General features: G+C 41.3%; 1 long non-coding RNA gene across 1 annotated transcript in view; it reads left to right on the top strand.

Annotated features, from left to right (window-relative positions):
• LOC135110168 (uncharacterized) overlaps positions 1-26426 on the top strand; it is a 48135-nt gene that overhangs the window by 2044 nt on the left and 19665 nt on the right. The window contains exon 2 of the long non-coding RNA XR_010273124.1: positions 5588-5717. This is a non-coding gene — a long non-coding RNA (uncharacterized LOC135110168). The remainder of the gene's footprint in view (positions 1-5587; positions 5718-26426) is intronic.

Here is a 26426-nt window from a genome sequence, read left to right as displayed (position 1 = left end):
CAAGAAGGAAAGGTAGATGTTGACAGACAAAGCAGAATGCGTTTGAATAGGCAAGGTGCAAGCACGAAGACACAGTTTCGAAGAACAATAGGAGGGACCCCATTTGCTCCATAAGCCTTCCGAGGGTTTAGGCCAGCGAGGGAATTAAAAATATCACTGTGAAGAATTTTAATAGGTAGCATGAATTAGTCAGAGGGTGGAGGAGAGGGAAGGACAAGCTCAGAATCGTCTAAGGTAGAGTTTTTAGCAAAGATTTCAGCGAAGAGTTCAGCTTTAGAAATATATGTGATAGCAGTGATGCCATCTGGTTGAAATAATGGTGGGAAAGAAGCAGAAGAAAAGTTATTGATATATTTTTGGCTAGATGCCAGAAGTCACGATGGGAGTTAGATCTTGAAAGATTTTGACAATTTCTGTTAATGAAGGAGTTTTTAGCTAGTTAGAGGACAGACTTGGCATGGTTGCGGGCAGAAATATATAGTGAAAGAGATTCTGGTGATGGAAGGCTTAAGTACCTTTTGTAGGCCACCTCTCTATCATGTATAGCACAAGAACAAGCTATATTAAACCAAGGTTTGGAAAGTTTAGGTCGAGAAAAAGGGTGAGAAATGTATGGCTCCATGCCAAATACTGTCACCTCTGTTATGCGTTCGACACACAAAGACGGGTCTCTGACACGGAAGCACTAGTCATTCCAAGGAAAATCAGCAAAATACCTCCTCATATCCTCCCATCTTGCAGAGGCAAAACTCCAGAGGCACCTTCGCTTAGGGGCATCCTGAGGAGGGATTAGAGCAATAGGATTGTGATCGGAGGAACCCAACGGAAAAGAGAGGGTAAGAGCATAAGCAGAAGGATTAGAGGTCAGGAAAAGGTCATGAATGTTGGGAATATCTCCAAGACGGTCGGGAATACAAGTAGGGTGTTGCACCAATTGCTATAGGTCGTGGAGGATAGCAAAAGTTGAAGGCTAGTTCACCAGGATGGTGAGTGAAGGGAGGGGAAAGCCAAAGCTGGTGGTGGACATTGAAGTCTCCAAGAATGGAGATATATACAAAAGAGAAGAGAGTCAGAATGTGCTCCACTTTAGAAGTTAAATAGTCAAAGAATTTCTTATAGTCAGAAGAGTTAGGTGAGACGTATGCAGCACAGTGACTCTGTAGTCATAGCCAGATGGTGGAAAACTCAGAAGATTCAAGAGCGTGGGCACAAGAGCAGGTTAAGCCGTTGTGCACTTAAACGCAACATCCAGCTTTGGATCGAAAATGAGGATAGAGAAAGTAGGAGGGAACAGAAAAGGGGCTACTGTCAGTTGCCTCAGACATCTGAATTTCAGTGAGGAAAAGAAAATGAGATTAAGAAGAGGAGAGGTGGGGTTCTACAGACTGAAAATTAGATCGTAGATTGCGAATGTTGCATAAATTAATGAAGAAAAAGTTGAGGGGGGGTGTCAAGACACTTAAGCTCGTTGTCGGAAGGGCAGTCCGACCTGGGAACATTTGTGGTCCCCTCCCCAGATGGGGACTCCGAGGCTGGGGCAGGAATCGCCATGATAATTTTGAAATTTTGGTTGAAGGGTGTGTGTGTGTGTTATTAGGTGCTTGTAATTTTGTGTTGAGGAAGAGAGTTGTCTTCAGAGGGCAGGCTGCGACTGCCCCCTTGTGTTGTGAGACACAAAGGGAAACGTTCAGTGAGGTCACAGCTGGGTTTAATGATAAGTTCAAAGCACTCCCCGATCCAGTGCTCTAGACGTCACTGAGAGTAATTATAAAGATAAATAAAGAGGGTTGCTCTCTCTCACAGAATTATCAGTTTTCACTTAGTGTCCATGATAAAAGCATGATAATTTTTGTAAACTAACATTAGAATTAGAGTTAACAGTGAGCGAGATAGCGGTGGAGCGGAGCAGAGGCGTGACGGGCCTTCATCACCCAGTTTTCCACTGCTCTCCATTTCCCTTTCTGTACCGTCGTATGGCTGGCGACCAGTGTTGCCAACCTCTACAGACGTCTCCGCCCCACACACGTACTGAAATTACCCTACATTTGCCTTCATTACCCTGCGATTGAGGATGAAAAAAACAAATTGTCATAATACTGGCAGGTATTTATTTATATGATGACCGTATGGTATATAACAATTATGACAAAAGTAATTTCATGACCAATTTTGACTCATACCAGAAACAGAAGAAACCACTTTCACATTTCCTTAAGGTTATAGAAATCAACACATAAAAATTATTCAATGACTGTTTTTAACCCATACCAGACACCAAAGAAACTACTTATTCCTTTTCTTAACAAAACAAAAGGGTTTTATTGAGATCTACATATCTTTGAATGCATACATCGATGCATTATGTAGATTGTAGTGTTAAGCACTAATTGGCTTATTTCTGCAATCTTCATTCTTTGCTACCATGCTTGATTTTGTTACTAGAATAGCATTCAGTAGTTCTGGCCCCATTTTATTTCTTTTCTTCGTTTTAGTGTCAGTGAGTATTGAAAAAATTCTTTCAGTCTCAGCATTAGAGTGAGGTAAGATTAGAATCAACTTAACCAAACATACCAAATTTTTAAACACTAATTCCTCATCTACATTCTTCACACCAGACAAGAAAACCCAAAACTCAGCATCTGTTTTCTTCTTCAGCTCTGTTATTTCTTCTTCATTAAAATAAACTGGTAATTTTCTCCATTCTTCATCAACATCATTATTTTGATCTAAAAAATTACTATATTTCTGTTTGAGGAGACTAAGAGAGGGAAACCTACGTCTACTTTGCAAATCTAGTGCTACTGATGGTTGAACAAATTCTATTTCATGAAAGAAAGGGTCATCTAGTGGCAACCTTTTTTTTTTTATCTCCTCTAGAGCTGACTTATAAAAAGACAAACATCTGGTTCTGAAATCAGTTACATGATCAACTTTTAAGGTTTTCTTGTTTGAGTATATCTTCACACTTTATTCCTAGGAAGACTTCGGATACTGGGAGGAGATAATCCAAATTCAGAGGCTCCCGGGCATTACATATCTCCCGGGCATTACATAACTATGGGAATAGACAATAAAAAAAGTATATTTTCTTAGTATAATTCCTATTCATTTACATAATATACCTTTTTCTGCAAAATACCTACCACGCATATCAAAAAGTTCTAATTACCCTACGTTTTGCTCAGATTCTGTAAAATTACCCTACCGCCCTACAGACCAGATTTGAAGCTATTTACCTTACGCGTAGGGTAATTACCTTACGATTGGCAACACTGCTGGCGACCCCAAAGGCCTGCACACAGGAAAGTCCCAGCACACTCTGCGAGCCAGTCTCGCCTCGTGAATGGCCGCCACCTTCTCATCAGCTAACTTAACGTAACCTAGTCTAACCTAACTAACTTAACGTTACCTAACCTAACCAAATCTAACATAACTAAGTAAACCTAACTTGACTAACCTAAACCTAATCTTACCTAACCTAGCCAAAATAATGTGTTATAATAAATAAGAGACGATATCCAGTAATTTGGTACAAGGTAGTCGGGTTACATGGTGGTTAGGTTAAGGTAGGTTAGATTAGTTAGGTTAGGGTTAGGTTAACTGAAGAGAAGGCGGTGGCCAATCACATGGCGAGACTGCTTGCACATGCATAGAGTGTATGGGGACTTTCCTGCGTGCAGTCCCTCCTGACGCCAAACCGGTGAAGGGTCGAAAAAGGGACCTTTGCAAATCCGTTAAACATGGATCTGCGCATGCGTGGAATGTTGCTGCCCTGCCAGACGCTAGACCACGGAAACAGTGCGCTCATCACTGTTGGAGAGTTCTCAGTCGCTCTCAAGGAATATATAAACAAAGAAAGAAGGTTTGGTGCAATGACGTTCTCCGATCACTGTGGTTTGAATGGTCCCTCCGTTAGGTGGCACCACTTGTCACCTGCAGTCGTATCCAAGGAAGCTAAATGGACACCACGTTACCATGCCATCCACCGTGTCTCTCAGTGTCTGCTACATTTGCAGGAAAAAGAACAGCACCCATCCTGGTGTGAGGATACATTTGTTTCCGAAAGACGCAAGAAGGCTCGTAAGTATGATTTCGATATATTCATAGAATCAAACGCTATTATAGTGATGTATAATCTTTATAAATATAAGCTGAAATTAGGCCCATTTATTTTCAGCGTTCTTGATTTGAGAATGAGTATACAGCGGCGGAAAAAGTGCTGAAATGGTCACCAAAGCAAGCTATGATTATTGTAAGCTAACAAACTTAAATAATGTAAAATATGAGCCACGATTTCATCAGGAATTGCTAAAAAAAAAAAAAAATTTGAGCCGCAGTCGAGCTGTCTTCTTCACACATATTTGTGTCATACTATCATCACACGAGTATTGTATTACATGATACACATGTCTTAAAGGTGTTGATTTATTTGAAAATGCATCTGACACCTAATCAAACGGAACCACCAGGATCCTCGGAGGAAATTGTTGTTGATCTACCAGAAAGGGAGGATAGCACTTCAGCTATTTCCATGGAGCTGCCACTCAGTGGTTAGTTAAAACATTTGTCGCTGTATGCTAAATGCTATTTTTGTAGGCACGAATGATATTACACAGACTAATTAATTAAAATAATTACTTGTCATACACAGTAAAAATAATTGTTCCATTTCATATGATCGGAATCTATTGTAGAGTCAGATTGGACCTGTACCATTTTCAATTTTCATTACATGTAATGATATGCATTTTGTCCTAGTCATGTACTTTAGAGAAATTTCCCTGTTATGCAACCTTATTTTAAAGTAGTAATTCATTTATATATTGCTTTGTTACAACACATTATTATCTCACCGACTTTGGTGAGCTGCAAGAGCAGCCTCACACCATCTCCAGCCACATCCACCACAGCAGCAGCCTGCTCAATCACACTCACCAAAACACTAGCCTCCTCAACTACAAAACTATATGTTGGCATCCTCAAGAGAACTGTGTTCTCAAAACTGAACCTCCATTGAATCACTCCTTCGTTTCTTAGCCTTTGTTAGGGATACATGAATTCCTACCTCTAGCTTTCTCCACTATCCGACCTTGTTCACGTGGGAGTTTCCATATAGTTAGTGTTTCCATTAGCGAATTAATTTTTGTGATACTGGTTCAGCAGTTCAGCAGAAATGTTTTACCAACTTCTTTATTTTATTCACTCAAGATATTTGAGTGTAAATTTTGGTAATGGTATATGACCATTTTATATATTATGTAGGAATAGGACTGTTTGTTGCTCAGATTAGTTATTTTTGAGTCATACTCTGTTTCATTCCTACAATAGTCTTCACAATCAAATTGTCATGAAATAAGTAAGAAACATTATTTAATAGTAAAATGGTGTTGATGTGTAGTATATTTCTAGGGAGGGTTCCAAAGCTTACATTACATTCAGAAAGGGATCCGTGACCCCAGGATTCATTTTCTCCATTATATTTCTCAAAGTAGCGACTGCTGTCTTATCTACATGGAAATATGGAAGGTAAAACAATGATAGCATTCTCATTCATCAAACACTATTGTAAATTATGATTAATTTTCAGTTGTGGACCATGACTACTGCACGGTGCAGCAAGTGGAGGTAGACTCAGAAATTATTTCTCCTGCCCCAATTGTTGCTGAGAGTATGTGCGGTACAAAATTGATATTTCATCACTCGAGATCAGTATCAAGGTAACATATTTTAACTATATTTTAACTAGTAGTAACTTCAGTAGCTCTGCACGGCTGATCCATCAAGTAGATAGGTCTCCCTGGCTGGTATCCAGATAGCAGTTGAAATCCCACTGTGTTTAGTTATGCTGCAGCCTCTCTACATCAGCAAGGATTATTTCAGGACTGAAAAGTGAAAGAGCAGCTGATACCTGGAATCAGTGACAAGCTACTGAAAGTTGGTATAGAGGCTATGATTTATGGATTGCATGCAGTCCTATCTGCAGTTTGGAAGTTTTCATTACTGGAGAAGTGGAATTGGACAATAAGGTTCACATTATAATTTCTTGCTCAGTGTTGTTAGATATGGGCTCTCAAGTGACTTGAAGGATAAATCAACTCCTTTGGGATTAAGTAGAATCTATGGTCAAGCACACAATGCCTTTTTCTCTCCTCCACCTTCTGACTCCTTGCTTCCTCCAGCAGTGTCCCCCAAAACAGAAGCGCCTCCACCTCTCCCTATTCATAAATTCCCTACTACTACCTACTCGTCACCTTGCTCTGCTTCATTCTCTCAACACGTCTAAACCACCTCAATGTACTTTTTTTTTCATCCATTCCACTACTCTTCATCTGACTGCCCTTTTATATTCAGTCATATTACGTCACTCATTGTCAATATTTTCATGAACTCAAGGAGCAAAACTTCTACAAAACACTGTTAGGAGGCTGAGGAAACTAATTATCACACTGGGCAGACGGGAGGTGAAGACATCTCGGCAGCCCAAAGCTGCTGAGTATTTCGATTGCATGGTACTTGATTTTTTTTTCTTTTTGATGGCATATATAAAGTGGTGTTAACAAGTAAGAGTGGAAGAAGATACGAGATACAAAAGAGATTTGCTCTAGCAACATATTATCACAGTCCTAAAACTTACAGATTTCTTTCTTCAATATTTAAGCTCCCATCACCTTCAAGATTACATTCATGGTTATGAAATGTTTTCATAAATGTTGGCTGGAGTAACTATCTCTAGCAGACCTACAAATGCGAGCACGGGCCTTGCCAGAGGAAAAGACTCTGCGGCATTTTATTTAATTGCCATGACTATTAATGAATTGATTTAGCTTATTGCACCGCAGCATCGCTGTCATATGGCGCTGCTATTAAACTTTAAAAGCAACAAACTTTGCAGTTTAAAATACTGATATATATATATATATATATATATATATATATATATATATATATATATATATATATATATATATATATATATATATATATATATATATATATATATATATATATATATATATATATATATATATATATATATATATATATGGTAAAAATGTTAAAAGACCACAAAAAAAAAAAAGGACATGGGAAGAACCAGGTAAAAAAAAAAAGTAGCGCTAAAAATGAGAGGGTTGGTATATCAAAGTTTTGACTTTAGTTTGAATTAAAGTGAGGGCATACTTACTCGTACACCACTGACCCAGACCACTATGTCTGGCATTGTTCGCTTCTTACTCAAAGCACTGACCCCAGTGACCCAGATATCTGGCGTTGTTCGTTACGTGCCAGACAATAATCCCACTGACCCAAACTTCTGGGGTTGTTCGTTACGTGCTCAAAACACTGACCCCACTGACCCAAACCCCAAGACCTGGCGTTGTTCGTTACGTGTCTTCCTCACTTGCCGCCATGTTCCACGTTTGCAAAGATAAAAGTTCTACCCAGTACTATATTATTGATAAAATAAATAAAATAAGAACAGTTAAAAGGTAATCTATAGTTTGTTTAGAAGACCAACCCTCTCCACAAAATCAAGAACCTCATGTCCCGGGGAGAAAGCCCCCTTTCCAAGTATCAGCGACTTCTAGAAAATCCCATCCTCATCGCGGCAACGGAAAAAAAATATCGCTCCCCTAGCTCCACTAGACTGGGACATTCCACTAAAAAGTATCACACTGTAAGGGGAACGAAGCAGTCATCACAAAATGGTTGGTTTTCCCAGGAGATGAGGTAACCATGAATGACGTGTGTGTCCGGAGACGGGCCAGTGCAGTCTCTGAGCGGCGCTGCACATGGTCTTGTGACCTTGGATGGAAAGTTACAGAAGTTATCTCACCCATTTTAGTGGTGGCAACCAAATCCTCCCACCTGTCCTGCCAACTGGCACGAACAACCACCCTTATACTGGAGTCATGAAAGGGAATGGGGTTGGAAGGAGCAAACAGAGCTGCCATCTCTTTATCCAGCCTATCGGCCTTCTCATTCCCCTGAACTCCAACATGTGCAGTGACCCAGCAAAACAAGACGTGATAGCTTCTATACTGTAAAAGGTATAGGCAATCAAGGAATCGATAACACAAGTGAGTGAAGGGAAGAAGGGCTAAAATGTTGAATAGCGGAACAAACACTGCAAGAATCGCAAAAAATTGTAAAAGATGAGGAGGAAAGAGTGAAAATTATTCTTAAAGCTAAAATAATGGCAGAAAGTTCTGCTACAATGGTGAGATTACTGCCTCGGCAGAATTAAGAAAAGATAACACCATATCCGACTCCATCTTCGGATTTTGAACCGTCTGTCGATGAGATGGAGCCCGGATGGACGGATTGGAACCATCCAGGATGTGTGAAATAGTGTTCTAAAAATAATCCACGGGACTCATAATTCGGTAATTAGTTCTTATTAGGGATAGCAGGGCCACAAATAGAAATATTTGGGAATTGCCAGTAACTAATTCTTGGATATCTACAGGAACTTAGAGAAACGTAGGGTACATTTAATGCCGCCATAGCATATTAGCATATGCAACCCAAACACAAAAAGATTTAGGCAAACTCGGATGAGACACATATAAACGGCAACGTGAATCACGGGAGACGGCCACACAAGGAATAGAGTCGGGAAGAGGTTGAACACGATACCAGCACCTCAGTAATATAGACTGGCGACACAAGTCCAGCGGAAGGACACCAGCATCCACCAGTAAGCTAAGGAATTTGGGATGACCGGAATGCACCAATTGACAAGCGAACATCGGCATGGTGCACCAAGTCCAACACACGAAGTCGAGCAGAGAAATAAATCTCACAACCATACTTTAACTTTGAAAAAATAAGAGTTCGGTACAAGAAAAGGAATGTTTGTCTATCAGCTCCCCAAGAGGTATGAGTCAAGATCCTAAAGAGTGACAGCGCTTTCAAACGTGCTGCCTTAATTTATTAATTAGGTGAGGTACCCAAGTCAGGCGTCTGTCAAATACAAGTCTCAGGAAGCAAGTTTCCTCCACACTAGAGATTCTTCGATCATATAGATATAGATCTGGGTCAGGGTGAAAGCCACGAAGGCTGCAAAAATGTATGGCCACAGTCTTAGAAGCCGAGAAATCCCCGAGTTGCCGCCCAATGAAAAATTCCTTTAATTGCTACCTGCAATTTCGATCCAGTCAAAGGCATCCGCGCCGCAGAAAAGGAGATCGACAAGTCATCGACATATAAGCTACCACGAGCTCCTTCCGGAAGCACACCAATAACGCTGTTTATAGGTACAGCGGAAGGTGTGGCACTAAGTATACTTCCTTGCAGCACGACATTTTCAAGTGGGCGAACTGCTGACAGATCGCCACCAACCCGTGCCCGTAAAAAACAACGAGATAAAACCTGTTGTACAAAAATACGGAGTCGGCCACGAAGACCAAACTCGAACAGACTAAATAAAATGCTATGAAACCAGGATGTCTCGTACACTTTCTCTAAACTGAAAAAAAGACAGACATATTGTTGCTTATTAGCAAATGCCTCACAAATGAAAGATTCCAGAGAGTACAGCATCAGACGTAGATCGCATTTACCGGAAACCGTACTGAACAGAAGATAAGTAATTACCTCTCTCCAAGTACTACATAAGCCTGACATTCATCATTTTTTCCAGAAACTTAAAAATGCATTAGGTTAAAGGAAAGAGGCGATAATTGATTGTTAGCTGATTATCTTTTCCAGGCTTTGGAATGGGGCTTGTTACAGCAACACCCCAGGAAGATGGAAAATCACTGGTATTCAAAATAAGAATATAGAGGTCAAATAGAAAAGTAAAATCTTTGTACGACATGTCGCGCAAAAAGGAATATGGGATGTCATCGGGACCTGGAACAAACTACTGCGTACTTCAGACAAAAATGGGACATTATAAGACTCTACACCAGGCGAGGCAAAATTGACGCCAGATTTCAAGTGTCGATGATAAAGTGTCAAAAGTGCAGTTCGATCCTTTATGGAGACACTAGGAAAGTGGTCAGCAAACAGGTCAGTTACTGTCTTAGGATCTGCCACCGTCCCTCCATTAAGGGATAAAACAACCGGCGGAGGTACATAATACTTCCCAAATATCTTACACACTCTATTGAAGACCTCTGTGAGTGAAGTGCGAACTGTGATGGACGAGCACGCGCTCATCGAAAAGCCTCCAAATAGTGAATGTCCCCACGATGCTATCGAAGGCAAGAAAAGGCAGCACGTTTTTTTCTCAAACAGCGGCTGTGCCACCCGCATTCCACCAAGAAACAGGACGTCTAGGAAACTGGTCAGAGGTCTTAGGGATGGATTGAAGAGCAGCAGAGTGTAAGACATCTGTGAAGTATGTTACAGCCTCGGCACAATTTTCTATCTCATCTATGAAAAGAGCAGGGGTACTGAGTCCCGTGAATAGCTACCTCATCTAGACGTCACCGGGGAGGACGTGGCTATAATTCAGTATCAGTTGACTCTAATAAGATAGGGAAGTGATTGCTTCCATATAAATCTAGTAAAACATTCCAATTAAAATCAAGAAAGGAATTAGGTGTACAGAGAGAGAGAGAGAGAGAGAGAGAGAGAGAGAGAGAGAGAGAGAGAGAGAGAGAGAGAGAGAGAGAGAGAGAGAGAGAGAGAGAGAGAGATCTATTGTTGTTAAAGTACCGGTTTGATTATGGAAACGAGTCATGTCTCCAGAGTTTAAAATCTCTAATCCTGACTGCTTGATAAAAGAAGCAATTAAAAGACCACGAGGGTTGATACTCGTAGCGTCATCATCCCACAAAGGATGGTGACTACTAAAGTCTCGCAATAAAAAAAAAAAAGAGAACAAGGAATAACATTTAAAAGGTTATAAGTTCATTCATCTCGATAGGAACACTGGGAAGCAGATATTGACTGCACAATGTATAAAAACGATTTATAAAATCCTTAATAGCAACAACCTGCAGAAGCGAACGAACTTGAAGATGAATCTTTTGTAACAAAATGGCAGTGCCGCCATGGTAGCCCTGACCAGAAATTAGAGTGGAGAAGAAAGCACAACATCGAAGAAGACCAAAGTGAGTGGAATCTACGAGTATTGTCTCTTGCAAATAAATGGAAACAAGAGAAAACATAGAGATCAACACCCGGAGTTCTTTCCAGGACTCACGCAAACCGCGACAATTCCACTGCATAATCCTGAATATTTTAGTGGGTTTGTTTCAGAGAAGTCCCAGAGAGAAGCTTCCCCTTGGCAACCTGAGTAGGTCTTATTTGGGTGGCGAGGTTTATCTGGTTCTACGTTGCTTGTAGGCGCAGAAACTGAGATTGAGTATATAGTAATGTCTACCCACACACGTCTCTCTGAAACTACTCAAAGACCGGAAGAAGAGCATTTCTCGACAAAGACGGTATAGTATCGTTTTTGGAGGAGGGTCTATTTAGAAGATGGGCAGAGTAGCTCTCTACAGAAGTGGATGAATCACTCTGATTAATGATTTCTGTCTGAGGAACATCAGATGCTCCCAAAGGGATCTTTCTATGGGGGATGTCTGTTGATTCTAGGGACTCAGCAGATCCATAGAAACGTTTCTGGTGGAACCTTGGGGGATTTGTTTGCATATTTCTTCATAGATTTGAAAATCTTTGGAGATGTTCGTTGGGAATCCATGGGGCATGGATTTTTACAATATGAACTCCTGTACGAGTGGTCTGTGACGCATATGAAGATGCAGTGGTGGACTTTGCTAAAAAAAAAATAAATAGAGGAGGGTTTGGCTGAAGATAAAGAGGAGAGTTTGATTGTCATATTATCCAAAACAGAGAACTCGGAGACAGGAACTGAAGAAGCGACATTTTCACAAGAATGAGAAGAAACAATTGTTGGGTGAAAAAGGTGGAAATCTGCTACGACTGTATTACTTGTAGCAGAAGGAAAAAAAACTAAAGTGGAGGGATACGTCTTTGCACAACTCTTTTTCTGTCTAAAAACGTCTCGCCTTGCACTACCAAGACTTGTAAACTGGGAATTAGCCAGTTTAAGGATGTCCTGCTCGAGACGGTCATTCTTACATTGTCGGGAACGTAGCGGGAGAGTCTCCAACAAGAGAAAGAATAAGGTTCCGATTCGTATTCATGTGTAGGGTGTGAATCAAGGGCAGAGCAGTGATCGCACCGGGGACGATGTTTATACATACACAAGTAGTATTGTAAAGGATGATCGACAAAAGTCTTTACTGAGTGAAAAAAAAATATAATCATAACACGGTCAGGGAGAAAAGAATCATAGAAAGTGAGCATGATCATATTACTTTTTCCTCTAAGTTGGTCACTCGTTGAACGCAATCAGGAGTTAACTGAAGGATGTCATCTTCTGATAGTTCATACAGGTCTTGATTGTAAGTAAATACGTCCTTTACTCTAATTAAACGTCCGGTGTGGCTTGATGGATTAAAAGATCCCATCAGAAGGGTAAGGCAGGTGGGGGAGCATCATCGCCTACGTTAAATCTTTATCTCGGATCAAGACACTTTAGCCATATTTCTTGATGTTATTTGTAAGGAGGACTCCAGTCTCCCTTTCTAGATACTTGGCAGCATGAATAAAGTTACCTTGACCTTTCCTATAATATGCTAGAAACCATTAAGTTGTAGGTGGGTGGCAAACTTTAGAAGCACATTCTTTGGGATCATCAAAAGACATTAGGACAATAATCATTCTCGCTGTCAACTACATTTCTTGAGCGAATGACCTCAGGAATTAGACTGTTGTCTCTAAGACACAGATAATTTATTTATAGACAATCGCCGTCGTATTTCAGACGAATAAGGAAAACCATTCCAAAAGGCTTGAAAACCGAGCGGATAGCACGGTATGACCTGGAGGCATAGACATTAATGATCATACGAGTGTCAAGACAAGAATCAACAACCGACCTAACTTCCACCATGGGAAGCAACAGCAGGGTGAGTACGAGCTCTGTCTGCAAATCACCATCACGACCAGAGGGTGACGTCTCGAGGGCCTGGTCGACTGCCCCTCGAGGACCAGAGGAATTTTTATGATTACTCATAAGGATATTATATAAATAAAAATGGGTCAAGTGGCCAAAGGAAACCGCCTACCAGGACTACGAGGGGGGCGAGCGCTGGCCGCAGCGAAAGGGGTACCTCGCCCCCATGAAGGCCACTTATTTTCAAAAGTGGCACCTCGTGATTCAAAAGTTGTCCACGTCGGAGCTAACACCTCCCCCCCACAACACATCCCAGCCCAGACACCCAAGAATCCAGCACAAGACGAGCTCAAATGGTGGCCCCCCTGGTGGGCGGCAACGTTGACTCGTACTGGCAGCCTAACTTCGGGAACCATTTAGTCTGGTCCCTCACTGGCGACCTTGCTAACATGGATAGTCCTCTCCCCCTAAGTAGGGCGGAACAGGGGCAGAAACCCCCTCTAGACTTGCTCGCCAGCTCATAGAGACACGGAAGCCTCCCCACCACGACATGGCGGTTCCCACTAGAGGTGTGGGGGTTAGGGAGAGGGACATACGACATAAGAATCAGTAAAATAGGAAAGTGATTGCTAGATAAAAAAAAAAATTATCTTGGACCGACCAAGTGAAGTTAGGCCAGAGAGAAGGGGAGAAAAATGAGAGATCTGAACAAGAGAAGGTATGAGTTCTGGAGTTGAAGTGGGTTGGGGAGTCATTATTAAGGACAAGATCTGTGGAAACAAGGATGGACTTTAGGGAGCGACCTCAAGAATTATTGAAAGACTCTCTTTACAGAGTATGGCGACAGTTAAAGTCACTGACTACCAATAAAGAAGGAGAGAGAGAGAGAAAAGAAGAATATTGAGAACATCAAGATCGAGAGAGTCAGAAGGAGAAAGATTAATGATAGTTATCCAACGATGGAGATGGATTTTAATAACAGTGCACGGGAGAGGGGTGTCGATGGATTGAAAAACGTATTATGTATGAAAAGGCAATAGATTTATGGGAGGAGAGGGGATTATAGTGAGGGATCGGAACAGGAGAAGAGGTGAGGAATGTTTCCTGGAGGCATATCAGCCTAGAATCATAGCTGTTGATAAGAAGGCGAAGGTCATGGCGGTGGGCTGTGAAACCACGAAAGTTCCATTGTAAAATAGCCAGGATGATTGTTCAGCGGCTAATGTGGCATACAAGGATGCAACCGAATTGCTGCTGAAGGACTAACAAGCAGATTAAGGCAAATGGCATCAAACAATATTCATCTGATTCACTTGCTGGAATTTAGACAGAAAGAATTTGTCATTTTGAAATGTGAGAGAAAGGTACTCAAAGAAGAAGTACTCACGTTGAAAAAAGATATTAGTACGAAATCGGAAGTTGGAGAGAAACTCAGCAAGCTTAAATATCGTCTGGATTACCAGGAAGACTACCTAAGACGTAATAACCTGTGCTTTGATGGTCTCAATGAATTACTAAACGAGATATGGGAAGACACGGAGGTCAAGATACAAAGATTGCTTTGAGACTGGAACTGGAACTTGGAGTGGTTGAGCTAGAGAGGGCACACAGAGTGGGCACCAAATTCAATATCGGAACTAATCGTGTATGTACCGTGATTGCTCGATTTGAAGATCGGCAGAAGCATTACGACTCTGCCAAGCTCAGGAACACAGATATTTATGTCAATGAAGATCTGTGTCAATTCCGTCTACAAATAAGGAAAGTCCAGCTACCGGAATCAAAGAAGGTAAGAGCAGAGGAGAAACTCACCTATTTCTGCCACACCATGCTAATCATCCGGGATTGAGGAGAACGAGTAAAGCGGCTTCAAGGTTCCAGGGAGCCATCCCTTGCAGGCAGGCTGTTGGGTTTGCTCCCCCTGGTGTGGACATTCACGCTAGTGGTTCTGTCCCGTATGGTGGTGGTGCTTCTGCCGGGACCGGAGATTCTGCTGGTGCTGGTGCTATTGATGCTGCCTCTAGTGCCATCGCGTATTTCTTGATAAAAAGTCCGCCCCACCCCAAATCCACCCGACACCCCCAACTAACCCTTTAAACAAGCTTGAAAACCTGTGGGAAATCGTTTATTTATTATTATTTTTTTGAGTGGGGGGTAAGAAAAATAAGCAAAATAAGGGCGTTCAAAAATCTAATGAAATTTACACTAATATTTTGAATATCTCTAACCTATCCTAGCCCCTAGCCCATCCCCCCTGTTGAACGTTAACCTAACCCAGCCGGTGAGGCTGCGTCCCAACCTGGAACCCCCTATCGCTAGGACGTTAACCTAGCATAACCTAGCATAACCTAACCTAATCTACGAAGAATCCCTTCAGTGTGCTGGAGGAAGGGAAGGAGAAGGAGGTGGACAGGGCGGGAGGAGGCAAGAAGGAGGGGGCAGATGCAGTTACCCTGCCCCAAGGTAGAGTGCTTGTGCTTTGGTGATAGTCAGGTTAGGCACTTAGATAGTGCGTACTGTGCTAGGGATAAGAAGCGTAGATCGAGGGTGTGTTTGCCGGGGGCCGGGATAGGGAAGGTAGGCTAGACACGTGCTTGGAAAAAGATGGGACCAAGCCCATTGTTTTTCTCAGTGCAGGAGGGAATGACCTTGCTAAGGTCAGGAGTGAGGAGCTTATCAGGAGGTTTCGACAGGCTTTGGACAGGATTAGGGACAAGGGAGGGATCCCCGTGGTATGTGGTGTCTTGCCGAGGAGGGGAGTTGGTGCTGAGTGGCTGTCCAGGGCTATTACAGTGAATCGCAGGCTCGCAAATCATTGTAGGAGTAATGGATGGACGTTCATCGACAACTGGGACCTTTTCTATGGTAGCGACACCTTGTACGCCAGGGATGGAGTGCATTTGTCACGCCAGGGTGTTCGTGTTTTGGCCGAAACACTCGAGCGGGAGTTAACTGCACTCCAGCACTTTTTTCGTTAGTCGGGAGGGAAGAAGGGGTAGTGAGGAGAAGGCGAGGGGCAAATTAGTTAAATCTAGAAAGGTAGCTAGCTCAGGGATGGTGAGAAATAGCTTAAGTGTTTACTACACAAACTGTAGAAGTATTCTGAATAAAATAGATTTGCTTAGAGGAATAGCGAGCGTAGAGAAATTTGATATCATTGCTTTAACTGAAACTTGGTTAGATATGTCAGGAAAAGTATTTAATCCAGAGGTTAAGATAGATGGGTATACAGTGTTCTATAAAGATAGGGAAAACAGGAGAGGAGGAGGCGTCGCGTTATACGTTAGGGACACATTACAGTGTTGTGTGAACAATAGAATTAAAACAGATAGCAAAGCAGAGTCGATATGGGTAGATATTAAGGAAGGATCGCAGTCAGTAGTACTACGGGTAGTTTACAGATCACCGACCAGTACAGAGGAAATTAACACCTCACTGTGGCAGGAATTAAATAGAGCAGGCAGGTACAGTCAGGTATGTGTGGTAGGAGATTTTAATTTTAGGAATATCGACTGGAGTCTGATTGTGGGTAACAAGGAAGCAGAGGAATTTCTTAAGGTAATTCAGGATAATTTTTTAAAACAGGTAGTCATAGAACCCACAAGGGGAAATAATATTCTAGATCTAACTCTTACTAACAGGGAGGAAGCAGTCACGCAGGTAGAGGTTGGAGGACAGCTAGGTAACAGTGACCATAGGGAAATTAGGTACAATTTAGAATGGGAAGAAACTGTTAGAAACAAAAACACTAGTAAAATACCTGACTTTAGGAGAGCAGATTTTGAAGAATTAAAAAGGTACCTCCAAGGAGTGGACTGGCAAAGGATGCAGGGTGAGGTCAGGTCAGGGACGGAGTTCAGAGAGATAAGGCAGGATGTGAGAGGTGAGGTGAGGCTCCGGAAGGGAGGAGGAAAGGGGAAGGGGGGAGATAGGTGTGAGTATGTTGGAATGTCTGATCATGCTGAAATGATAGAGGTCAGGTCGAGGCGAGTAGATGAGGGAGGGGAGAGGATGGTAGGGGACGAGATGAGGGGATTAGGTGAAGTAAATGTAGATAAATTGTATAAATATTTCGTAGGTAAAGTTCATACAGGTCAGTTAGCAAATATCCCTTATAGAACAATAAGATCACAAAAAAATGACCCTAAATGGATGACTGCTAGGTTAAAGCATTATATAGGGCGTAAGAGAAGTATATATAAGAGATTAAGGGTAGGTGAAGAAATTTTAAGGACACAATATAATGAATTAAAACAGTCAGGAAGTTAACGAGGAAAGCTATTAAAGGTAGCCAGCCAGGCGAAGACGGACCCCAAGGGATTTTATCAGGTATACAGGACGAAGAATAAGGATACTGTAGGTCCATTAAAGGCAGCAGATGGGGAGCTGGTTAGTTCTGGGGAGGAGATTAGTAAACTTCTGAATGATTATTTTTTAACTGTCTTCACCCAGGAAAACATGGAGGATATGCCAGATAGTGAACAGGTGTTTAGAGCAGATGAGAATGAGAAGCTGACATATTTCCATAACTAGGGAGATAGTGGAACAGGAGATAGATAGGCTAAAAAAGTTCAAGTCACCAGGACCTGATGAAATATATCCCAGAGTACTCGTACTTAAGGAATGTAAAGAGATTATTAGTGAGCTGTTAGTTTCTGTCTTTAGGAGATCACTGGAGTCGGGTGCGGTACCAGTAATGTGGAGGCAGGCTAATGTAGTACCCATCTTTAAGAAAGGAGATAAAACTTTAGCGTTTAATTATAAACCTGTCAGCTTAACTTCAGTTGTAGGTAAAATGTTAGAGTCAATAATAGCGAGGAACATTAGGGAACATTTAGATAAACATAACTTGATTAATCAGTCACAGCATGGCTTCACGAAGTGGAAGTCTTGCCTGACAAACTTGTTAAGTTTTTACGGTAAGGTGTACGAGGCAGTAGATAATGGCGATAGTTATGATATCTTATATCTGGACTTTAGTAAAGCATTTGACAAGGTACCCCATCAAAGGCTCCTGAGAAAGGTTAGGGCACACGGGATAGATGGGAATGTTAGGCTGGATAGGGTCATGGCTAGGTAACAGGCGACAGAGAATGGTAATAAACGGCTCGAAATCCGAGTGGGGTCATGTAATTAGTGGGGTGCCACAGTATCAGTATTAGGGCCATGGTTATTTCTAATATATATTAATGACTTGGATAGTGGAATTAGTAGTGATGTTAGTAAATTTGCGGAAGACACAAAGATAGGTAGATCAATTAGGTAGGAATCGGATGCCATCGCCTTGCAGGCAGACGTAGATAGAATGAATGAATGGACGGATAGATGGCAAATGCAATTTAATATCAATAAATGCAAAGTGCTTAGCGTAGGTAGAGGAAACCCACATAATAGGTACACATTAAACAACCAAACTCTGGTAGGTACAGGGTACGAGAAAGATTTAGGAGTTATAGTTAGCTCTGAACTCCGTCTAAGGAAACAATGCATAGAAGCCAGAAACAAGACAAATAGGGTACTAGGATTCATTTTTAGGAATGTTAAAAGTAGAAGGCCGGAAGTAATATTAAAGTTATACTTGGGGCTGGTCAGACCTCATCTAGACTACGCTGTACAGTTCTGGTCCCCACATTACAGGAAAGATATAGGTCTATTACAATCAGTACAGAGGAGAATGACTAAAAGGATACAGGGGATGAGGAGTATTCCTTACGAGGCGAGGTTGAAGCTGTTAAATTTACATTCTCCAGAGAGACAGGTTAAGAGGGGACCTGATAGAAGTCTTTAAGTGGTATAAGGGTTATAACAAGGGAGATGTAAGCAAAATTCTTAGGATCAGCTACCAGGGTAGAAAAAGAAATAACGGTTTCAAGCTTGAAAAATTTAGGTTTAGGAAGGAGATAGGAAAATATTGGTTCTCAAATAGAGTGGTAGATGAGTGGAACGGACCCAGTAATCATGTAGTTAGTGCTAGGACACTAGAGAGCTTTAAAAGAAGATTAGACAAGTTTATGGATGGGGATAACAGATGGAAATAGGTAGGTGTGTTTCATACAGGGACTGCCACGTGTAAGCCTGGTCGCTTCTTGCAGCTTCCCTTATTTCTTATGTTCTTATGTTCTAATCTAACCAAACCTAACATAACCTAGCCTAATTTAACCTAACCTAGCATAACTCAGGCGGATCTGAAGGGCAAGGCGCGCAGGATTCTTAAGAGAAAGGACGGAGAGAAGGAGCAAAAGAAGTATCTCATACTTCCGAAATGCGACTTGACACAGGCACGCTGGTTATAGTGTGGTGACCACCGGAGGGAGAAAGATTGGCGAGATACTTCGTACGAAGCAGAGGAGCAGCCCTGACAGCATAGTATACGAAATACTATGCGGAGGATGCAATTCCAGCTACTTTGGAGAAATAAGTAAGGGTTTGGACACCAGGATGAAAGAACACCGTGCGGACGTGAGGCACCAGCACACATCCAGCGCTCTGGTGAACCACGTAGTCAACTAGCCAAATGGAAGGGTGCCAAGGTCTTTCCACCAGTGCCTGGGCAAAAAGGAAAGAAAGGTACTGGAAGCATTGTACATCAACTTGAACAAGAACTTAAACAAGAGGTCGGGTGATGTCGTGTGGGCGGAACCCGCTGCAGCATTCTGCCTCCCCCCCCCCAGGTTAAGGTGACACGGCGGCCAATCGGCGACCTGTTTTGGGGTTCGGCAGCGCACCGTCAGTTGCCACCATCCCAATATAAGGAGGCTCTAGACCGGAGCAAACCCAGTTCCCCTGAAAAAGCTGTAGGCGAAACCGGTCTGGAATAAACTGAACTCCATACATCTGTGTTTTCCTCCCCACCTCCTCCTCCAACTTGTCTAAATGTCTGAACTGTATCTTATATCATTACTGAAGTTGTACAGGAAAGTATCCCAGTAAAATCTATTAGAGCTAAGAACAAGAGTCTACACAAACCCTGGATCACCCCTGAATTAACCCACCATATTAAAGAAAGGCACAAACTTTATAAGAAACATGTGAGAGTATATATATATATATATATATATATATATATATATATATATATATATATATATATATATATATATATATATATATATATATATATATATATATATATATATATATATATATATATATATATATTTAGACAAACAGTATAGAGAAATACGGTAAATAATTTATTAACAAAGGCACAAAAAAAAAATACTATCAAGCTAAATTTACCAACAGCATGGGAAATGGCAAGAAAATATGGGAAGTTATCGATGAAATAGTTAATAAAATGAGAGAAATAAGGCAAGATTTGAATATCTAGATACTAATAACACGGAAATCACAGATCAACTAATATTAAGCAATCATATCAATAATTATTTCGTAAATATTGGCAAAAACCTCGAAAACAACTTGCCATGTACCAACACAAATCCAGTGTCATAATTAACTAATAATTATGATGAATTCCTTCCCTCAGATACCTCACCAGAAGAAGTATCACCCATCATTAAATCATTAAAAGACTCAGCACCGGGCTACGATAACATCCATGTCAAAGTCATCAAGGACAATTAACTTATCCTTTCACACAAGTAGTTTCCCGAACAAGCTGAAAATCGCCTTAATAATTCCCATTCACAAAAGAAGTAAGGTTGAACAAGTAGCCAATTATACACCCGTATTCATACTTCCATTCTTACCAAGATACATGAAAGAGCTATGTACAACAGACTTGTAGAAGTTTTTAACATTAATGCGATATTAACAAACTGTTAATCTGGATTCATGAGAAATTTTCACCTAAATTAGCACTCACTAAACTAATAGATATAGTCCTGCAAAGTCTTGGGGATAAAATTTTGCATTTTTTTTTTTTTTTTTTTACTTTAAAAAAAGCGTTTCAAACATTAGATCATGAATTACTATTGAAAAAAACTGTCATTAAGGGATAAGGGGAAACATAACGGCTGGTTAAGACTTCACTTACATTTCAAAAGGAGTACGACAGGGTTCTACACCTGGTCGCTTGTTTTTTTTTTATTTTATTATTGCATGTAAATTATGTAGTTAACCCCTCAAATGCTTTAAAATTCACATTTTTCGCATATAACACAAGTATAACACATGACATGCACTCTAGCATCACAACATTAAATCTTGATCTTGAATCAGTATCTACCTGGTTGTTAAGTAATAAATTGTTACTAAATATAGAAAAATCCAATTAATATATATATATATATATATATATATATATATATATATATATATATATATATATATATATATATATATATATATATATATATATATATTGGTAACACACATGTTAAATTTGTGACAATGAAATAAAAAAAAACACTGAATTGAATATTTAGGTATAATCATAGATAACAAGCAAACTTAGAAAGATCGTAGCACCTATATAAGTAATAAACTGTTAAGTAATAAATTGTTACTAAATATAGAAAAATCCAATTAATATATATATATATATATATATATATATATATATATATATATATATATATATATATATATATATATATATATATATATATATATATATATATATATATATATATATATATATATATATATATATATATATATATACGAGGTGTGTCATTAAAGTTCCAGGACTGGTGTCCTAAAAGATGAATTTCAAACCCAAGCCACAAACCACCATATTTCCCCTTCAAAGTAATCCTTCTGGAGTATACAACTGCGCTCCCAACCCTCTACAGTCACTAATCTTTTTCTTACGTGCTTTTAAAATCATGTCCTCTGTTGCAGGTCGTTTAACAATGAGCGCTGAACAGCGAACAAACTTGAAGTTTTTGGTGCAGTTGGGGAAAACGCCGTCAGAAGCACTGGGTATGCTGCAAAAAGTGTACGGGGATGAGACAATGTCACGCTCACGTGTTTTTGAGTGGTGCAAGAGGTTCAAAGAGGGCCGGGAGGACGTGGAAGATGACCCCAGGAGTGGAAGACCCTCAACGAGCAGGAATGAGGCCAATGTTGAGCGTGTCAAGCAGATGGTGCGTGACGATCGTCGGTTGACTGTTCGAAAGATCGCAGATGAGCTTGGCATGAACCACAACAGCGTGTGGAAGATTATCACTGAAGATCTGGGCATGCGGAAAGTCTGTGCGAAGATGGTGCCGAGACTCCTGAACGATGACCAGAAGGGACGACGCATGCAGGTGTGTCAGGACATCCTCGAGCGTCTGGAAACTGAACCAGACTTGCTCAGGAGAGTCATCACCGGCGATGAGTCCTGGGTATTTGAGTACGACCCGGAGACCAAACGCCAGAGCCTTCAATGGAAGAGTCCGGCGTCGCCACGGCCGAAGAAAGCAAGGCAGTCCAGGTCCAGCTTCAAGGTCATGTTGATCGCTTTCTTCGATGTGAGGGGCATCGTCCACTGCGAGTTCTTGCCACAGGGCCAGACAGTCAACCAACATGTGTACAAAGAAGTACTGCGGCGTCTGCTTCGTGCAGTGCGCGAGAAGAGGCGGGAGTTGTGGCAGGGCAACTCGTGGCTGCTTCACCACGACAATGCGCCTGCTCACAATGCCCTGAGCATCAGAGAGTTCTTGGCCAAGAAGAACATCGCCGTGCTGGAGCAACCGCCCTACTCACCTGACCTCGCTCCGTGCGACTTCTTCCTCTTCCCCAAGCTCAAGGAGGTCATGAAGGGGACCCGTTTTGATGATGCGGACGACATCAAAAAGGCCGTGACGACGGAGCTGAGGAGCATCCCGCAAGAATCCTTCCAGCAGTGCATGCAAGCCTGGCAGAGAAGGATGGACAAGTGCATGCGGTGCCAGGGGGATTACTTCGAAGGAGATAACCTATAGTTTGTAGCCTGGATGTGAAATAAAACTTGTGTGGCACCAGTCCTGGAACTTTAATGACACACCTCGTATATGTATATATATATATATATATGTATATATATATATATATATTGGTAACACACATGTTGAAATTTGTGAAAATGAAATAAAAAAAAACACTGAATTTAATATTTAGGTATAATCATAGATAACAAGCAAACTTAGAAAGATCGTAGCACCTATATAAGTAATAAACTCTCTAAATCCTTTGAAAAGTACACAAAATAAAACCTCTGTTCATCAAAAACATTCCACTAATAGTATACTAAATTATGTTTAACTCTTAATTGCAGTATTACAAAGCATTCTGGGGAATGGCAACAACTACCTCAACTAATCCCTCAAACTACGGTCCTATTGCTTTAATTTCCTGTCTATCTGAAGTTTTTGAATCTATCCCCAACAGAAATTCTTCACATCTATCACTTAACTTTCTATCTGATCGCCAGTATGGGTTCCGTCAAGGCCGCCCTACTGGTGATCTGGTTTTTCTTACTAAGTCTCTGTCATCCTCTTTTAGAAACTTAGGTGAAACTTGTGCCTTAGATATATCAAAAGCTTTTGATAGATCTGGCACAAAGCAATTATTTCCAAATACCTTCTAATGGCTTCTATCCTTCTCTCTGTAACTTCATCTCAAGTTTCCTTTCTGATCGTTCTATTGCTGCTGTGGTAGACGGTCAGAGTTCTTCTCCTAAATCTATTAACAATGGCGTTCCTCAGGGTTCTGTCCTGCCACACACTCTCTTCCTATTATTCATCAATGATCTGAACCAAACTTGCCCTATCCACTCCTACGCTGATGATCCCATCCTCCACTTTTCCACATCTTTTCGTAGACGTCCAACCCTTCGGGAAGTAAACATTTCACGTAGGGAAGCCACAAAACGCCTGACTTCTGATCTTTCTAAAATTTCTGACTGGGCAGAGCAAACTTAGTATTATTTATTTTTTTCAAAAACCCAATTCCCCCATCTATCAGTTCGACACAACCTTCCAGAGAACTATCCCCCTCTTCTTCAATGACACTCAACAGCCCCCCTCTTCTACACAGAACATCCTCGGTCTTTTTTTTTTTTTTTTATGTAGGAAGGATACTGGCCAAGGGCAACAGAAATGCCAGTCCCATAAAAGGGTCAAAGCAGTGGTAAAAAATTGGTGGATAAGTGTCTTGAAACCTCCCTCTTGAAGGAATTCAAGTCATAGGAAGGTGGAAATACAGAAGCAGGCAGGGAGTTCCAGAGTTTACCAGAGAAAGGGATGAATGAATGAGAATACTGGTTAACTCTTGCGTTAGAGAGGTGGACAGAATAGGGCTGAGAGAAAGAAGAAAGTCTTGTGCAGCGAGGCCGCGGAAGGAGGGGAGGCATGCAGTTAGCAAGATCAAAAGAGCAGTTAGCATGAAAATAGCGGTAGAAGACAGCTAGATATGCAACGTTGCGCCGGTGAGAGAGAGGCTGAAGAAAGTCAGTTAGAGGAGAGGAGTTGATGAGACGAAAAGCTTTTGATTCCACCCTGTCTAAAAGAGCAGTATGAGTGGAACCCCCCAGACATGTGAAGCATACTCCCTACATGGACGATTAAGGCCCTTGTACAGAGTTAGCAGTTGGGGGGGTGATAAAAACTGGCAGTGACGTCTCAGAACACCAAACTTCATAGAAACTGTTTTAGCTAGAGATGAGATGTGAAGTTTCCAGTTCAGATTAAAAGTAAAGGACAGACCGAGGATGTTCAGTGTAGAAGAGGGGGACAGTTGAGTGTCATTGAAGAAGAGGGGATAGTTGTCTGGAAGGTTGTGTCGAGTTGATAGATGGAGGAATTGAGTTTTTGAGGCATTGAACAATACCAAGTTTGCTCTGCCCCAATCAGAAATTTTAGAAAGATCAGAATTCAGGCGTTCTGTGGCTTCCCTGCGTGATATGTTTACTCGTACTTCCTAAAGGGTTGGATGTCTATGAAAAGACGTGGAAAAGTGCAGGGTGGTATCATCAGCGTAGGAGTGGATAGGACAAGATGTTTGGTTTAGAAGATCATTAATGAATAATAAGAAGAAAGTGGGTGACAGGACAGAACCCTGAGGAACACCACTGTTAATAGATTTAGGAGAAGAACAGTGACCGTCTACCACAGCAGCAATAGAGCGGTCAGAAAGGAAACTTGAGATGAAGTTACAGAGAGAAGGATAAAAACCGTAAGAGGGTAGTTTGGAATTCAAAGCTTTGTGCCAGACTCTATCAAAAGCTTTTGATATGTCCAAGGCAACAGCAAAAGTTTCACCAAAATCTCTAAAAGATGGGTCTCTGACACGGAAGCAGTAGTCATTCCAAGGAAAATCAGCAAAATACCTCCTCGGGTCCCCCCAACTAGCAGAGGCAAAACGCCAGAGGCACCTTCGCTTAGGGGGATCCTGAGGAGGGATTGGAGTGATAGGACAAGATAAGGATATGAGAGTGTGATCGGAGGAGCGCAACGAAGAAGAAAGGGTGACAGCATAAGCAGAAGGATTAGAGGTCAGGAAAAGGTCAAGAATGTTGGGCGTATCTCCAAGACGGTCAGGAATACGAGTAGGGTGTTGCACCAATTGCTCTAGGTCATGGAGGATACCAAAGTTGTAGGCTAGTTCACCAGGATGGTCAGTGAAGGGAGAGGAAAGCCAAAGCTGGTGGTGAACATTGAAGTCTCCAAGAATGGAGATCTCTGCAAAAGGGAAGAGGGTCAGAATGTACTCCACTTTGGAAGTTAAGTAGTCAAAGAATTTCTTATAGTCAGAGGAGTTAGGAGAGAGGTATACTGCACAGATAAATTTAGTATGAGAGTGACTCTGTAGTCGTAGCCAAATGGTGGAAAACTCGGAAGATTCAAGAGCGTGGGCACGAGAGCAGGTTAAGTCACTGGGCACATAAACGCAGCATCCAGCTTTGGATCGAAAATGAGGATAGAGAAAGTAGGAGGAAACAGAAAAGGGGATATTGTCAGTTACCTCAGACACCTGAGTTTCAGTGAGGAAAAGATGAGGTTTAGAAGAGGAGAGGTGGTGTTCTACAGATTGAAAGTTAGATCTTAGACCGCGAATGTCGCAGAAGTTAATGAAGAAAAAGTTAAGGGGGGGTGTCAAGACACTTAGGGTCGTCGACAGAAAGGCAGTCCGACCTGGGGACATTTATGGTCATCTCCCCAGATGGGGACTCCGAGGCTGGTGTAGGACTCGCCATGATGATTTTAAAATTTTTGAGTGAAGGGTGTGTGTGTTATTTGGTGCTTGTAGTTTTGTGTGGAGTAAGAGAGTTGTCTTTAGAGGGCAGGCTGTGACTGCCCCCTTGTGTTGTGAGACACAAAGCGAAACTTTCAGTGAGGTCACAGCTGGATTTAATGATAAGTTCACAGCACCCCCTGAGCAGTGCTTTAGACCTCACTGGGAGTAATTATCGTTTCGGCAGGTGTACACTGTCTCCTCCTCCTATATATATATATATATATATATATATATATATATATATATATATATATATATATATATATATATATATATATATATATATATATATATATATATATATATATATATATATATATAT

This window comes from Scylla paramamosain, chromosome 20 (assembly GCF_035594125.1).
Source record: "Scylla paramamosain isolate STU-SP2022 chromosome 20, ASM3559412v1, whole genome shotgun sequence".
Lineage (NCBI taxonomy): Eukaryota > Metazoa > Arthropoda > Malacostraca > Decapoda > Portunidae > Scylla > Scylla paramamosain.
Note: the sequence above shows the minus strand (reverse complement) of the source record. Positions and strands in the feature narration are given on the sequence as shown.